We start from the raw sequence: 17,259 nt of genomic DNA, 5'->3' as shown, positions 1-17,259 counted from the left end.
TTAAAACTTTTCAAGAATGTGATAAAATTTTTGCAACGAAAAGGTGAGGATTTGATATCATTGAACTAATAAAACTTTTTACTGGTCAGAGTTATCATTCTAAAACAGCTTATTTTATCCATGAACTCACTTACTGAAGAAAAAATTTTAAAATTTATAATTTTTGTTCCAAAAGTGAGTGTCACCACCAGCACACATTTTGATTGGCAAATTCTTATCAAAAGTTTCTATTTTGAAATTTGAAACTTTCAAATTATCAGCCCTGGCCTTGCTCATTTTGTCATAAGTAATTTGAATAAGAAACCATAGCATTGATCAATTCCAAGAATATAGATATTCCTATGAGGGTGCCGAAACAGATCTTTTGCTAATCAGGATGTTATGTTGAATAATTAAAAATGCTGTGAAAAAAATAATACTGTAAAAGTAAAAGAACATGGTTGCATACCTTTTAATGTTCAAAACCAAAAAACTGAAACTGTTTCACTAAACTGCAAATGGTTTGGGTTTGTTTACCTAAACAAAGAAGCTGTTACATTGCTAATTCGATTTCTAGGATCTTGCCTGAAGTCACAGCAACGAATTTCAAAATGGTAGCCCAGCGGAAGAAAACATTAAAGCTTAGGGCTTATGCATGCGTGCGCTTAGTGAACTAGTGTGAACAAGGTGAAGTGCTTGGTTAGAAAAATGGTTTAGCAAAACAAAAAATCAAATGGTGCAGTTTGTTTGCTAAACCCTCGGTTTAGTGAACGAAGAAAACACAGAAAAAAGACTGTTGGCTTTGATCGTCTGTTTAGGTAAACTTTTAAATGAATCAATGCGTTCGCTAAACCCTCTGTTTCACTTTTTTGGGTTTTTGGCTAAATGGTATGCACCCCATGCCTCAGCACTTTTCATGACAAAATAAACTGGCACTTTTCAACGAAACTAACATTTATAAACACCCATCTAGATCTGATAGGCTATTTTGTGGAAATTTTGCTGCACCTTCTAAACTGACCCATTTATCACACATCAGTAGGGCACACAGTTATATTTATGTGTACATAAACAGACATAAACTCAGCATTTTTAACAACACAAATGTGACTTCCCAAGCGATTTAAAGTACATGAAAATCAGACCGTTCTTGGTCCGGTATTTCAAGCGGTCTAGTAGCAGTCAAATTTTTGTTTTGTGGCCGCTCGTTAGACCAATCCTGACTGCTTGTTAGACCGGTCCAGGCCACTAGTTAGTGATTTTGACACCACATTAAAACACTATTTTTATGAATAAAAACATAGCATCCTGCCAAAATGTGCACATATATCAAGGTGCTTTTTTATAATTTTTTATCACTACTGGTAAGGGATTCATGAAAAAAATAAACCACAGCTTGAAATTAACATTTAAAAAAACTGATGAAAATCAAAAACTATGTGAGGAAATAAGAATTTCTGTCCAACACAGAGCCTATTTGAGATATTTTACTAACTAGCCCAGAGAAAAATTTTAAACCTTTTTTATTTGAATGCATGCCTTTTTAATACTCAAATATAAAAAAATTAAAAAATTTTAACTTGATCATTAGTCAAAAAAGTCATTAAAATTGATTAGCCTCTGCGATGGAGTGCAAGGCTGAAAGCCACATGAATATGGTTCATCCTATAAAAGGAAGTTCATTCTATGGTGGCCTATCCTATCTTTGAAGTGAAGGTGGTTGAACAAAATGTTTTTGGCATATTGATGTAACTGTCACAGCTCTACTCTACCATTTTTATTTTTATTTAACTTTGTATTTTAATGACCAGCCAGGTAATTCGTTTAGGGCTATGCATGTTAGTCTCCACTGATGCAAGTTAAACAATCTCACGGTATTTATAGCTTTTTCTACAAACCAAGGATCTGGTAGCAATTGGCTACCCTGCTTTTTAGACCGACCTTGCAATTTGGCGGGACGCCAGTGTGACTAACTGACCGTGTGTTTTGTTTTTGATACAAATAAGAAGCTCTCATATTCTTTTAAAAATGGCCCCCTGACAGGTATTTTTCAAGCTGACCATACCATGACTATGATGATGGGTTTTACTGGCAATTAGTCATACTAGATTCCCGCCAAAATTTGTATCAATAAGATTATAATGCGGAAGAGTTTTGCCAGACCACAAACACAAACATTTACATGTACGACATTATTTTTTCTTTGGATGGGGTGTAGTCAAGGCCTAACGAATCCATTGGCAAACGATATCATACTCCAGGATGCATCGTCTCTTATTTTCCCCCTATTTTCTACTTTCCTATCCTGATTTTCTGTCTTTCTCAAGTGTTTATAACTGTTTTCTAAGTATTTTTCTGAAATTTTTCTGAAATTACCTTACCTTACCGGTGAAACAGTTCTCCGACCCCGGCTCGAACCACAAATGAAGGCCCTTGGGATAGCGTGGCAGTAATTAAAAATGACAAGATGACAGCATTTGATATTTTTTAATTATTCAATAATTAACTCCTTTCCGTATCACTTAACAACGCCTTCAACTTGGGGCGCAAATGGACAATTCACATTTTAACGCGAACAATTTTCCGCCCTAACTTTAGAATGAAAATACGAAGAATAGACGTTGTTTTTCGTTTAGTGAACCAAAGATTGTATACAACTGGCTTTCGTAGAACACAATGCCATAAGGAATCTCCAATCACGGTTGCTTCATTATTTCTTATTCCGCATTCCAAAAAAGGGTCTGAAAATCAGAAGGTTTTCTTCTTCAATTTCCGAAGAACATGTTCCAAATCTTCGAAGCCATATTTTCTGATAGCTTGATCGATCAGTGATCTTAAAACAGAATGGAAAAAGACATCGTCAGTGAAGTATGAGAGGCGATTAAACAAATTATCCGATTCACCCCGTCCTACAGTACCGTCCGCACATACCCATCACCCATTTTTGCCTAAGTAGCCCCCCCCCCAGGAATTAAGCAAACATTCTTTAATTTAAACTTTTTAAAGTAAAATTGAAGTTGATCGTACGTTAATCGAAGTTGATCGAACGTTAATCGAAGTTGATCGAACGTTAATTGAAGTTGATCGAACGTTAATCGAAGTTGATCGAACGTTAATCGAAGTTGATCGAACGTTAATCGAAGCTCCTCAAACTCAATCGAAACCAATCGAATTTCACATGTTTTTCGGTTTCGATTAGTAGAATTCGATTGGCGTTCGATCAATTCGGCTAATCAAAAATCAATCATTCGATTGGATTTGAGTAAATTCGATTAATTCGATTGGTTCGATTGGCAATCGAACATTCGATTGACATCCCCTGGATTGACTGGGCGGGTTATTCAATTTTTTGAATTTTAAGAAAATTAAACAAATAACCATATGGAGAGCATAAATAAAATTAAAAAAGAAATACAACCTCTGAAACTTGAAACTGCACAAGTTATCAAAAAACTGAAATGATTGAAGTTACTAAAAGAAGAGTCAGCAAGCAGTTTCAATCAGTGATCAGGACAAACAAAAAGTATAAGTTTTAAAATTTTTTTGATCGTGGCTTAATTCACTGCTTCATCTACCATTTTTAAATGGAATGTTTATTATGACCACGTGATCCATATGAGCCGATCAGTGAATAACCTCCAAGCAGGTCTTAACAGCTTTACACACTACACGCATACACTCTATAGGGGCGTACCAAGAGCAGCCACCGGCTAGGAAGTATATGAAATATCTGTTCTTGAGGTCCCCTTTCTCCTGGAAAGAACTATCTGTTCTGTATGATGGTTCTCCTGGATTATATCATCTGTTTTGGGAAAAGATGGGACTCCTGGAAAATGTATATCTGTTCTCTAGAAATATTATGCTCCTGGAAAAATATAATAACAGCTATTCTCTCTAATCTAAGAAAGTTAAAATGCTCCTAGAAAATGATACCTTTTAAGAAAATTATGAAGCTCCCTAGAAAAAAATCTGGCATCTGGTTGTGTTTTTCACAATTTAGCTTCTGGATTTTTTGTATAAATAGTATGTGTTTTTCCTTAAAATGTGATTCCTGGATTTTAAGAACAGATGTCTTTAAGGAGCCCCCCCCCCCAGTCGACCCCACACGCCAATTATCATATCTTTGGTTAAAACGATTGTGACCCTATTGGGTTAAATATATGACCTTTTTATGGTTTCTTTAAGCAATTTGACCTATTCTTATGCCAAACATTTTCGCCAATATGAAGTTTTCTGCAATTTTGTGACCTAATTCTCGATAGCATCGACCTTTTAAGGTTTTAAGGCATCTTTTACAGCTATTTGAGCTTTAATTAAGCAATTTTTTAGGTCTGCCGAGCCTAAGTTACAAAGAAATACCCCTCTGGCGTAGAGTGGGCTTTTGGTGTGAGATTTGCTTCCTCGCAGACCCGTAAGAAGTCTTTTTTATTAATTTCAAATCGAGATTGTGCCAATCATATGGTTTGAGAAGCCGTAGACTTATACACAATCTCGAGGTGGAGCGGTAGTACAAGCAGAGGACGCAAATTCCAATATTTGACCCCTATGTCATGAAAGAAAATGTATGGAAAACAACAACGCGAGCGAAGCGAGTGCGAAATTTTTCGACTTTCCAGTTCTTTTATGACTGAAAAACGGCCTTAATACGCTATTGTTAGTCAAGTATGCCTTGTTTGGTCGTACACATTGGAAATCTTTGATTTCTTTTAACACTGACCATTTGTTGCCAATAATCTGGTACGGCGAGCGACGTACCTGCCGTACCCGATGCGGTGTTCCAAGAATTTCGCTAAAGACAAAACCTTTAAAATTTAGAATGCCTCGATTGCTTGAAAACGTATCATGTGTATCATTATCTATGAGAATTCTTTTTTAGTTGTTCGATGCTGCATGCATACAAGATGTTTTAGAACTACCTCGAACTACCTACTTTTCAAATTATTAAATGAGCAAAAATCCTGTAAAGTCTCTAAGTTAACGCAGTATCATTTTGTGTATTGTATTGTAGTAACAATATAAGTGACTACGAAGAGACGACCATTATTAAACGCTGACGGAGAAAATTTTCTCTAGACTCTTTTGTTTTGGCTGAAGACGCTCTCGTTGGATGCAGTATTTGCATCACAAAAATTGTCATTAAAAATGAAAAAATACGTCCTCAAAAAAATAACGAAAATATTTGTTTAGATATCTTTGAGAATTTTAATTATTTCGAATGACTTAACCATGACAATTACTTAATATGACAATAAGTTAATCCAAGACTATGCGAGCAAAGCGAGCAAGAAAACTTTACAGATTTAGGTATCGAGGTCTTAGATATATTTTTAGAGTTTCCTTGTGTTTTAGACAATGATTTACTTTTCACGTTCACGCTAAAAATCTCGATTCACGAATTCACGGTGGAAAAATCTTATTTTCACGTTCACGCTGATATCTCAATTCACGTATTCACGTGCTAGAAAAGTCCAATTCACGTATTCACGTCAGAAAACAGGCTCATTCACGTGTCACGCCAGCCCCTGTGGGAGCCCCTTTAAGGCGACCCCTGGATTTTACCTGGGTGTTTTGAGGAAAGTCTCTCCTAGATTTAGATATCCATAAAATTTACTCTCCTGGAAAAAAAGAACAGATATTTTAAAAAAATCTGCCGGCGGCTGCTCTTGGGGTACTAAGGCAAAAGAGGGGTTTTCCTCTGTAACGTTTACCTAAGCAACAAAAACTAACAACAGTCTCTGCTCTCTAAGGGTCGGCTTTCTCACAAGACATCAAGACAAAGAAGAGTGAGAAGTTAAGATTTAAGTAAGAATATTGCTCGAAAGTATTGAAGAATTCTTTTTTGAAAATCTAATTAGCAATTTTCAGAAAATGTCTCTTCTTAGCAATTTTGTCTCTCTAGGGTCCACCTTTTCGGGCTTATCTCCTACTCTCCTACAATTTGCTTACATTACACAGCACTTTTAAACAAAAGAAGGAACAATATTTTATAGAAATTCTTTTGGTTGCCTTATCGGGGAAAAATATCGGAGTTTTATTTAGTCGTTTTTTTTTTCGTCGGGAAAAATTTCGTCACCCCCTCAAAATTTTTGCCACTTTCCCCCGACATATTATTCCTCGATAAGGTATCCTACTTTGACGTCATCATGTCAGCGCTTGTTTTCCTTATCATATTGTAAAAAAATAATAAGCTCGCCACCATTATTGAAAATGATAAAGAAAATCCACTCCATAACCCCATCAAAATGTTTCTTTTTCGTACCAAGCTAGAATTTTTCATCAAAAAGAAAAAAACCCATTCACGCAAACCCCCCCGGCTTATGAAGTATGTAGAGAGATAATTAAAGAGACAATTTTCCCCTGTCGACCATGGCACCTCCTCAGCCACTCTTATGTGCCCTTTATTTCTTAACAACTTTAAATTCAGTTTTAAGCATGCTAAATCTCACTTGTACAAATTTGAAAAAATATTTTCCGAGTTGATTCTATATAAGAACTTATACTGCTGAGATTTTTCTCGCTCTATCCAGTGAAAATTTATAAAATTCAAAAAAAATTCATAAAACGATGACGTCATCGAAAAATTGAAATTTGTCAAAATTTGAAAACTTTTAATTTTTTGGAAAGAAGACCCTACAGTGAACATAACATATTATTATAATAAATTATATAAATTCGTTAAAAAAAGTATATTTGCCAAAATTGACATTTTCAATTTTTGCCTGTCGAAGGTTGGAGCTTGGGTACGCCCAGCCAGCACATTACAAGCAAACTTTTATTTGGAGGGAAAAGTTCCCGAAAAGTTGCATTGATTATCATAGCATTCACGGACTTTGTCAACCAGGAGGGTATAATAATAGAACTTGCAAGTTTCACAAATTTTATTTGGATATTACCACGAACACTTTTCTTCGGGTTTAGATTTTTGATAACTTTTTCAACGTTGTCCTCTGAGACAGGGGTGAATTGAAATTGGTTAAGATCGAAGGTTTCTTTAATCTTTAGTACACTTGGGTGGTTGTTGTATTTCAAAAAGGATATTTGTTACTTCGTCATATGCCTCATCAGTACCGTTAGGAGGTTTCCATACTGCTCGATGTTGAGGTTTTTGGTTATGTTAGCAAAGTAATCATTGAATAGAGTTGAAATTAGGCTGTCGTCTTCGATCAGTTCATCGCCTTCCTGTAACGAGATTCTTTCGTGGACGATATATACATCAGAGAAGAATGGTTTCATGTTTGACCACATTGGTTGAGATATACCAAGTTTAGCGTAAAAACTTTTTATTGTTGAAGAGACGACACGATTTCTCTGGCGTTTATAGAGAGTTGACCAGTATGGGTCTTTTGTTTCTTTACGTTTGTTCTTGTAGAAGCTGCGTAACATTGCTTTATGTATTTCTTTAGTAATGTAGGGTTTATGATTACCTCGAACACGATTAATTTTCTTTGGAGCATGTTTATCAAGAACTTTTTCAAAAACAGCTTGAAAATGTTCAAAGCGCTCGAAATTTTCGTTGGATAAAGTATTGTGGAGGTCTTTGTTGAAGTTGTTGAGCAAAAAGTTACGAAGACTCCGGTACGAAATACTTTTTGGTTTGAGTTTAGGCACAGTTTTTTAAAAACTCGGTGTATTTAAGGGCGAACACACATGTTTGAAAAAGACTTTTTATATAGATTTTTAAATCGTAAATAAAATTATTCTAATATTCGATCTTGGCAAAACAAAGTACATATTTGAAGTCTCCATTAAATTTCGCGTTTTTTGATGTATATATGATCAAGGTAATTATTAAAACATAATTACTAATTTGTGGAAAAATGCAAGAATTCTCCAATTTTTAAGTGAATTCTTGAATTGCATGAGTAATTTTTCTAATTGGGCATTGAAAATTTGACATTATCTTAAACCCATGTTTTGTAATGTGTTTTCAATAATTCGCATAGAAAAGTCTTAATAGATTAGAAGTTTTGGCGCTCAAAGTTCACTATATCGGAATAAAATTTCATTTTTCTACTGACGTAAGCCTTTATAGAATAACAATTCCATTGTTTGGAGCCGATAAAACCTTTGCGAATTGTTAAAATTCTTATTATACTATACACTACTTTTTTTTGAAAGCGAAATTTTCCGAGAGACTTTGATATTATCCATGCAATAACGATTTAAAGGTAATTTGGTAGCATTTCGTTGCTGATAAGATTTTACAGACCAACTTTCCAGATCTCTTTTTGACGTAACGAGCAAACAATGTTTTCAATAGATAATAGAACTATAGAGTTAAATGGAACCTATAGGATATAAAAGACCTATTTAATTAAATTAAAAAAGTACCAAATGTTCAATAGATATAATGAACCTTTAGTAGATAGATAATAAACTTCCTTTGATAAATGGCTTTTAAAAACAGTATTGTTCAAGATTAAAGTGCGCCTAAAACTGCTCATAAATGAAAACTCTTACTTATGTCTTAATGATTTATATAATAACCTCTTTATTTCGAAAACCTATACGAAAAAGCCAAGACCCATTGATTTGGTTCTCGTTGTCATAGATACACCCGAATCGAAATTTTAGCCAGAAAGAGAGAAAAACTCAAAGAATCAGCCCTTAGATACACCGAGAACAGTACAGATAAAAGTATGGTTATCGCTTAGGTCGTTTTTGATGGCTTTGCTATGTTGGAAGGCATCTGTAGCGATTTGTAATGATCAAGTCGATGCAGCAACCCTTCTCTGTTTTAAAACAAGTTGGAGTTTTTATCAAATTTTTCAAAGATGAAGTTTCTATGAACATGCTAAAATAAAAAACATGCTAGAAAAACATTTTTAGGCTAACAACTCAAAAAGTTGAAAACATCCGGAGGCTTCAAAAACTTTCGATGTTCTTATAAAACAACGTGAAATGAACCAGAAACAGATTCTGTTAGTTACCAAATCTAAATCAAGATGTATGGAAGGATTAATTTATTGAGAAAAAAAACGTGTAATTCAACAAATGAGGTACGCGTTTTTTTTATAAGGAACACGTTTATAAGGACTCGAGGCTGAAAATGGTCCAGAAAATAAGGAATTGTTAAGGAACTGCTCAGGCTGAGAATAAGAAAACAAGTTTTAAGGAATCCAATTTTTGCGAATCCAAACTTAGCAGCTATGTAGATAAGGAACTCGATAAGGAACTTTGAGGCTGAAATTCTCTGTAAAAATAAGGAACTCCAGGCTCAGAGCAAAGTTAAGGTGCCTTATAAAAAAACGTGTATCTTATTTAAGAACAATTTTACTACAGAACAATGAGTCTCAAAATAGCCAAAAGAATAGGAACAATGCTGATTCAAGCAACTTATGGGTAAAAGTATGAATTAAAGTCAGGCATAAAGCACAGTTTGCCCTAGAAAGAAAAACAGGATAAAAGAATTGGGCTGAAATCGCTAAAATTAAGAACAGACGAGCATCAATCAAATAACTTGTTCTTATAAAAAAAGAGCTTAAATTTAGTTGAATGAGATGAATGGTAAGGTAGGAAAATCTTTCATGGTTCCCGTTTCTTCACAATAAAATGAAATAATTATTTTTAGTTGAATCATAGTATAAGAAAGCCGCGGCTGGAATATGTACCGCATTGTCTTTTCAGTTAATTGCTGTTCCATCTCTGTCTCCGAGCTTTATAAGAACATCAAGATTGTCAGTTTATTATTGGTAGATAGTTTTTGAAATTTTTCTCTTATTTTCCTTCACAAGAAGATTTTTTATTTCTAGATATCTTTGAATCTGTACCCAATGAAACACTTTAACTGATTTTGGACATATTTTAGGGGTATTTTGTGGAAACGATAGTTTTTCGCCAAAATTAAAATTATAAGAACTATATTTAAGATAACAACTTTCCTGTCAGTTTGAATGATAAATTTTGAAGGTGCTGGCTTGAAATTTTCACAGAATTATCTTGATGTACTATTTCATTGATTTCTAGAAAGATTTCACTGAAATATTGTGAAGGCATTTCGAGGCACCTTATTAATTTTTGAGTTCTTTCAGCCCAGCCATTTTGTGCTTGTTTAAATTTCTTATTGTTGATCTTTCCTGCACAATGATATTATAATGCAAGTGTATTATCAAGGGCATATAATTAATGTCTAAAACGCACTGCGAAGTAAGTATTAACGACAAACTAATAAAGTTTACCATAAAGATGCTACACTACATATTTCTTGATCAACAAATAGTCATCAAATACGACAGAGATAGAACATACAGTAGAAATTCAGATGTTATTCACGAAAGCATCCACCGAAGGAGGACTTCAAAATATCTGTTCTGAAGGCACGTTCCAGCTGGATATGGCGGTCTGTTCTTACCGAACTAAAGAAAAAAGTCTGCTGGAAAAAAGTGGTCTGTTCTACTGAAGATTGGGACCAGTTGGAAAAATATGGTCTGTTCTACTGAAGATTGGGACTAGCTGGAAAAATATGATCTGTTCTACTGAAGATTGGGACCAGCTGGAAAAATATGATCTGTTCTTATGAAAAAATAGTCTGATATCTTATATTTATAAATAACGTGTCTAAGAATTTCCTATCTGTTCTGAGGGAATTTAAAAAAAGTCCTGAATTTGGTTGCCTGGAGTGGCAGCTGAAAATTCTCCATCTGTTCTACAAAACATCTGGAAATTGTGGATCTGTTCGAACTGTTAGCTGTAAATTAAGTTTCCGTTCTTAAAAGTCCTTCAATGTCAAGCTGGAATTTAGCGATCTGTTCTTATAAGATTTTGTCAGCCCTGGTAGATAAGAACAGTTAACTCGCGTAAAATCAATCGCCTGGTAAATTCGTATCTGTTCTAAAAGTTTTTTTACCTCCTAGCTGGAAAAATGTAACTGTTCTGAAGTAAAAATTTCTCGCCTGGAAAACGAGGAACTGTTCTTAGTTTCGTGGAAATCCTTCCAGCTGGCAAATCAGAACAGATATTTGCAAATTTTAGGTCGGTGGCTGCTTCTGTATTCAGACCATTCAATATTTAAGGATGTTGCTATAGAAGCATTTAAAAAGTTATTTGAAACAAATTTTCAATCAAAATTTTCAAACTTCAGATTTAAGTAAGAAAAAAAATTTGTTAACAGCTAGTTCCAGAATGGATCGTCAGGTCACTTTTTTAAAATTTTTCGGAATAATCTCAATAGCATTTGCAATCAGATACGAGCTGATTGGTCAAAACAAAAAACCCAACAAACCACCATACAGCATTGTCAATGTCAAGTTTGAACAACATTGTTTCTCAAAATGTCATCACGATGAAAAATGTGCATCTTTTCTCATCCAGACAACATCCAAAGACAACCCAATCACTTGTCATTTTTATAACACAACTACTACCAATTTGATCGAGTCACAAACTGCGCTTCAAGGAACCAAATTATACACAGATATTCAAGACTGTAGAGATCTGTACCATCTCGGATACAAAGCTTCTGGTATCTACTCTCTCAATCTACCGGGAGGGGTAGGAACGAAAGATGTCAGATGTGATATGGAGAATCGAGGAGGTGGCTGGATGGTTTTCACTTATCGAATGATCGGACAACACGACTGGAATGCTGATTGGGAAACTTATAAAAACGGATTCGGCGAACATCCTGGTGACTTTTATATCGGCAACGATATCCTACACAAAATAACGACATCGGGAGATTACGAGTTTTATTACATCTCCGAAGACTTGGAAACTGGACAAAAATATAATGGTTGGTATGAACATTTCTACATCGAAAGTGAATCCGATTTATACCGATTACGTTTATTGGGAAACTCTGAAGGAACCGTAAATACACTGAATTTTCACAACAACAGAGCATTTTCTACCATTGATAGGGACAATGATAACCATGAAACCACATTTTGTGCTCGAGACACCAGGAAAGGCGCTAATTGGTGGTATCGGTGTGGTCAGTTTTCCCCATTCGGTCGATTTCATGACACAACTAGTGCGCATGTTTGTATGGGGGTTGAAACAATTCCGAAAAAATGCTCAAAATATTTTCAAATGATGTTTAGAAGGCGATGAGCTGGTAGAATTTCTTTTCTTTTTTTAATTTAAAATTGTATTGTATTGTTATTAATAATGATGATTGGGCTTACCCCACTGTTGAGGATATTGATTTTTCGAACCCCCTGGATATCCTACCTTAGTAAAGACCCCTGGATATCCACTCTTGAAAATATGCTCAACTCCCTCGCTTGGATATCCTCTCTTATAAAGGATGCTTTCCCTTGGATATCGTATTTTTTTACTTGAAAAGACACTTTACCCCCTGGATATCCGCTCCCTTGTAGATATTTAACCCCCTGGATATCCACTTTTACCGCACGATAATCTTTTCGCCGTTTTTTTGCTGCACATTTTATCGATCTGTCCGCACCAAGACCGGTCTCATTTTTAATGTACAAATTGTTTGGGGGGTCACATATTATCGAGCACTTTTGGGACTAAGAAGATCTATGTAAATTGCACACTTTTTCTATAAGAATGTATTCTATAAAAATATTCATGACGAAATTAGCCAAAACTAGAAGAATCTACAAAGAATATTTTTTGGTAATTGAACCTATCATAGCTTCTTTTAGGGCATTTTTAGACTATTTCAACTTGTAGATGATGAAGACTTTTTTCATTTATTTTACACGCTATTTTGACTTGTATAGTTATATGTAGAAGACTTTAGTTTACATTCAATATTCCACGTGTCCAGTTATACTTCTATTTTACATTGGCGACGAAAGAAAATTTATATTGGTTAATTGAAACAACATGGCTAAAGCGTTATCAAACATATCATGCGTTGAACCCTTCATAGTGACAGAAGGAGAGAACCTACATAAAAGATGGCTCTTATGGAAAGAGGAGCTTGATATATATATGACAAGAAATAGCATTTCGCCCTTTTTTCCACGTCATCTGATCGCACCATTAGACTATTTTAACGAGGTAGCGACAAAGTTAAGTAATTTAAGCAAACTCAACAGATTAATTTCATTTTACCCCTTTTTATTCAATTAACAGTAATTATTTTGTTTAAGTGAAAGGGAAAATGCAAAAAATACTTTCAGATTAGATCCATAGTAGCAGTAATATTTATACTTTAGGCGTACAAACTTTTGCAAGTAGAAACTTAGTAGAAAAATAGCGAATAACCTTTACAGTATATGGCGGAGACGGCCCCCAAAACGGAGGTCGTCATTAAAATGAGGATTCTGACTTGTAGATTTATCAGAATTAAACGATTTTTGTTTATTTTGAAAGAATGGTGGTTACACTTAAAAATGAGCATGTTTTTGATGGTTTGAAACAGATTCAAAATAACATACTTGCGTCCGAAGGAAATATTTTTACACCGAAATTAGATAAAAATTGCATATAACTCACTCTAGCTGCTTGGATATTGAAAATAAGTTATGAAAATGGGGTATAGGAAACTTTCTAAACCTAATGCCCTTCGGAAAATGCAGATACATCTGTGACTTTAGAAGATGGATAAAAGATATAGCATCTTAAAGGTCAACCAGTATTTTGGGGCCCTAGAATCAGCATTGATGAAACCAAAAATTCTAAATATGAGAAACAGCAAAAAATCTTGGAATTCCATTCCTATCAGCTTGAGTTAATAGTTTATAACAAAATATTAACATTATATATAAAATTTTTTGCTGAATCAGCAAAAACGGCAAATTCTGTCATTCTTTGACAAAATGTAGGAGAAAAATACCTTTAAAGCGTAATATTTTCAGTTTCAGTTAAGCTGTTTTTCTAAAATTTTCACAGCTTATTCCATACATGAATGGAACTATTTTCAAAAGAGATTGGTTTTCAGAAACTTGATTAAGACGTTGTAAATCAAAATTATCATTTTGAAAATTTCTAAATTTTCAGTTTGGACTTTGCATCATCGAAAATCTTAAAATATTTTATAAAAATCATAAATTTTACATCCATCGGGTCGTAAATTTAATGGAAAACACAAATATGTTCATAGTTTTTCCCCCTATTGCCACTGTGCTTAATAATTTGATTTTAACTACACCTACGTTTTGGGGGCCCCAAACCTCCGTTTTGACAACCAGGGGTATACTGTAAAAATTTTGTCAAACAAATTTATGCCCAAAACCCTCTAAATCACATTTCAAAATTATGGTCAAAATTTTGTATTCGTATCTTAAAGATATATCTCGAGTAATCGCTAAAATTGCAAACCTCCGTTTTGGGGGCCATTAGAAAAAAGCTACCTATTTTTAAGCGATTGAAAAATATTGTTGAAATTGAAAATTTTGAAAAAGAACTTCCAGGAAATAAAGTAGAGATGTTAAAGGTTTTCATGCAGCAAAAATCTTTGAGAAATTCTCTTTTCCCCTAGATTTGAGAGAAATTTCAAATTTGATCGACGTTTTGCTTTTAGTAGATGCGGTCACTAGGTTACATCGTCCTGTTTTTTCTTGAACAATTTTTCGCCAGCTCGATCCCCAGCCACAGATATCTAAGCCCGAAGGGCTAGATTTGCAGCTTTAAGCTTTCTCCAGCAAAAAAAAGTGAAGCTAAAATTTGACTTTTTAAATTTCGTGCCGATGGATAGGATCTAGCATTTTGATTGTTTTCGGAGCGCGATATCAAAAAAATTAGGCGGCAAACGCTATTTCACATCTCTCAAACCGGTGAAATTGCATATTTTAGTCACGTGACTCTGGTAGGAAATCCTTCCAAAGATGAGCTTCACTTTTTGAACAAAGCTGCAAATCTAGCCCTTCGGGCTTTACAGATATCTGTGTCCCCAGCCTCGTGAAGCAACATAGGCTCCCTTCGGGAGCAATAAACGAGGGGCGGCCTTGACTGGAGAAAAAATAAATAAGTCAACATAAAAATGCCAAAAATGAACAAAAATGACGAAAGCCGCAGTCAACATATTATAAAGCGGCCGCCTAGGATACTTTCTCAGAGAATAAAGAACAGGTTTAAGACATTCTAACGAAAAGATTTACGTGAAATTCCAAGGATGAAATAATTTATAGGATCTATCATTCACATCTCTGTCTGCTTTCGACAAATTCAACTTTGTGTTTAACTTTTTTTTGTCTGAAGTTCAACCAAAATGAGCTTTTCAACTTCTTTGGCTTTAACATCGAATTAGGTTTCTTGATTGTACTTCCTTCTAATCGTTTTAAGCTTATTGGGCTGACCTTCCAGCGCAGCTGGTTTATTTTTCTCTAGAAAGCCCGATTTTCATACCCTGCGCATGCGCACGCATGTGCAGTATCAAAAAGTGGAATATTTCCTAAACCAAAATTGACCCAAAGTCAAAATTTGTCATGAGCACTTCTCTGACAATGAGAAACCAAGTATTCCTTAGAGAAGACGCGACTGTTTATATTTCGTCAGAAATCGAGGTCTTATCGATTTTCGGCTAAATAGCCTATATAAAATAGTCTAAATAGCCTATGATAGGATAATCAGCCTATGATAGGCTAATTTGAAGGTGTCCTTGACTGACAGCTCTGGGCCAAAAAACACATTGCTTTCAATAAAATCAAAGCAAAATGTCATTGAATATTTCTCAATCTCTTAATCTAATAAAAACAGATCATTGACGTAATTCATATGTTAATTTGGAAAAACCTAAATCACACTAAATCAGTTTAAATACAATCCACATTAACAACAAGTGAATATGCCATCAAAAGTTTTTTGATCAAACCGTTTGAAACTTACTTACCTGAGACGTGGTCCTCAGTTATCTCTGTCTCATCATCAGAGCGCGCGAGAACATGCGATAAGAGTTCATGTCGTACTTAATACGAATAGAAATAACTGACTCGTTCGGCCACATTATACGCCAAATATGGGCTCTTGAGGGGAGCCATGTTACGGACTTAATTGTGTTGGAATAGCAATTAATGCGAAGTTAATCGACTGGAGGATTGACTTAATGTTTTAATGTTCTTTTGTATTTCCTTTTTGAAAATTTCGTGTTTTTGATAAAAAGTAATGTGATTTTCTTGAACTTTGAGCAATCAAAAAATAAAACTGTTTTGAACTGTGGTGTACACAGACGCTTGACTGCATTTTCTTGTGTGAGAAGTTTATTGCTGTTTTGGTCAACGTGTAACAAGTAGTATTTTTGCTCCGTAGACAATATGATTTTTCTAACCAATCTATACACTGTCAATTAATTTTACTCACTAATATTTCCTTTTGGGAATAAAAAAAATGCTAATTGATTTACCTTTTACTAACAACATTTTTATTGCCTTTGGAATTAGAAACCTTTTTTTCAAATGATATGTTTTGTTAAGCCTTGCCTTATCAGCTCTCATCACTAATATTCCATTGGTATTTTCGTCCCCTGGGCAGGAAAAATGTATAATTGAACCAGGTACACTTGACAAAAAATCATTTTATTATTTCCCGGAAATATAGAAATTACAAAAATAATAAATTTACAAAATTATCATTTATCATAAAATTATTCTAAAATTATCCTAAAAGGGAATTTTTCGAAAACAATTAGTACTAGTAATCGTATGGTTTGGAGTGCAATTAACGATTAATCACGAGTAACAAAGGAGAAAATAGTAATTTGCACGAGTCCGAAGGACGAGTGCAAATTACGGTATTTTCTCCTTTGTTACGAGTGATTAATCGTTAATTGCACGACAAAACATACGATTCCGAGGTAATCGTCAGTAAATAGTTTTGAAAAAGAATTTTTTTCTAACTTTTATATTTTTGTAAACATTCGAAAACCTCCTTTTTTTCTTTTTTTTAAAAAGAAAACATTGCAGTGTAATTTTTCTTTGTTTTCAATTAAAAGAAGCTATTGTAACGTAAAATTTCTTTGTTCTTTTTTATATTGAAGAAAAAAAATGTCTTTGTTTTTTATTATATAGTAAAAAAAAGTCTCTGACACAGGACTTGGGAGAGAAAAGAATAAGGGGAAAAAAGTGACCCCCCGCCGAAGAGTGCAAAAAGTGGTAATAGTGCAATTAACGATTAATTGCACTCCTCTAAACCAATCAGATTCGAGTAATTTTGCACGGCTGACGATTACAAAAATAACAAAGAGTATATTTTAGCGATTTACAAAATTATTAATTATCTTAAAATTATTTTAAAATTATCCTAAAAAGAGAACATTTTGAAAACAAAAAATAATATAACTGATTTCTACGGATGTCAGAAAAATTAAAAAGAAATTATTTACTTTTAAAATTATCCTCTCAATATTTAACGATACAGCCATTTCCATAA

The sequence above is a fragment of the Clytia hemisphaerica genome, unplaced genomic scaffold, assembly GCF_902728285.1.
Source record: "Clytia hemisphaerica strain Z4C2 unplaced genomic scaffold, Clytia hemisphaerica genome assembly, whole genome shotgun sequence".
NCBI classification, from domain to species: Eukaryota; Metazoa; Cnidaria; class Hydrozoa; order Leptothecata; family Clytiidae; genus Clytia; species Clytia hemisphaerica.
Note: the sequence above shows the minus strand (reverse complement) of the source record.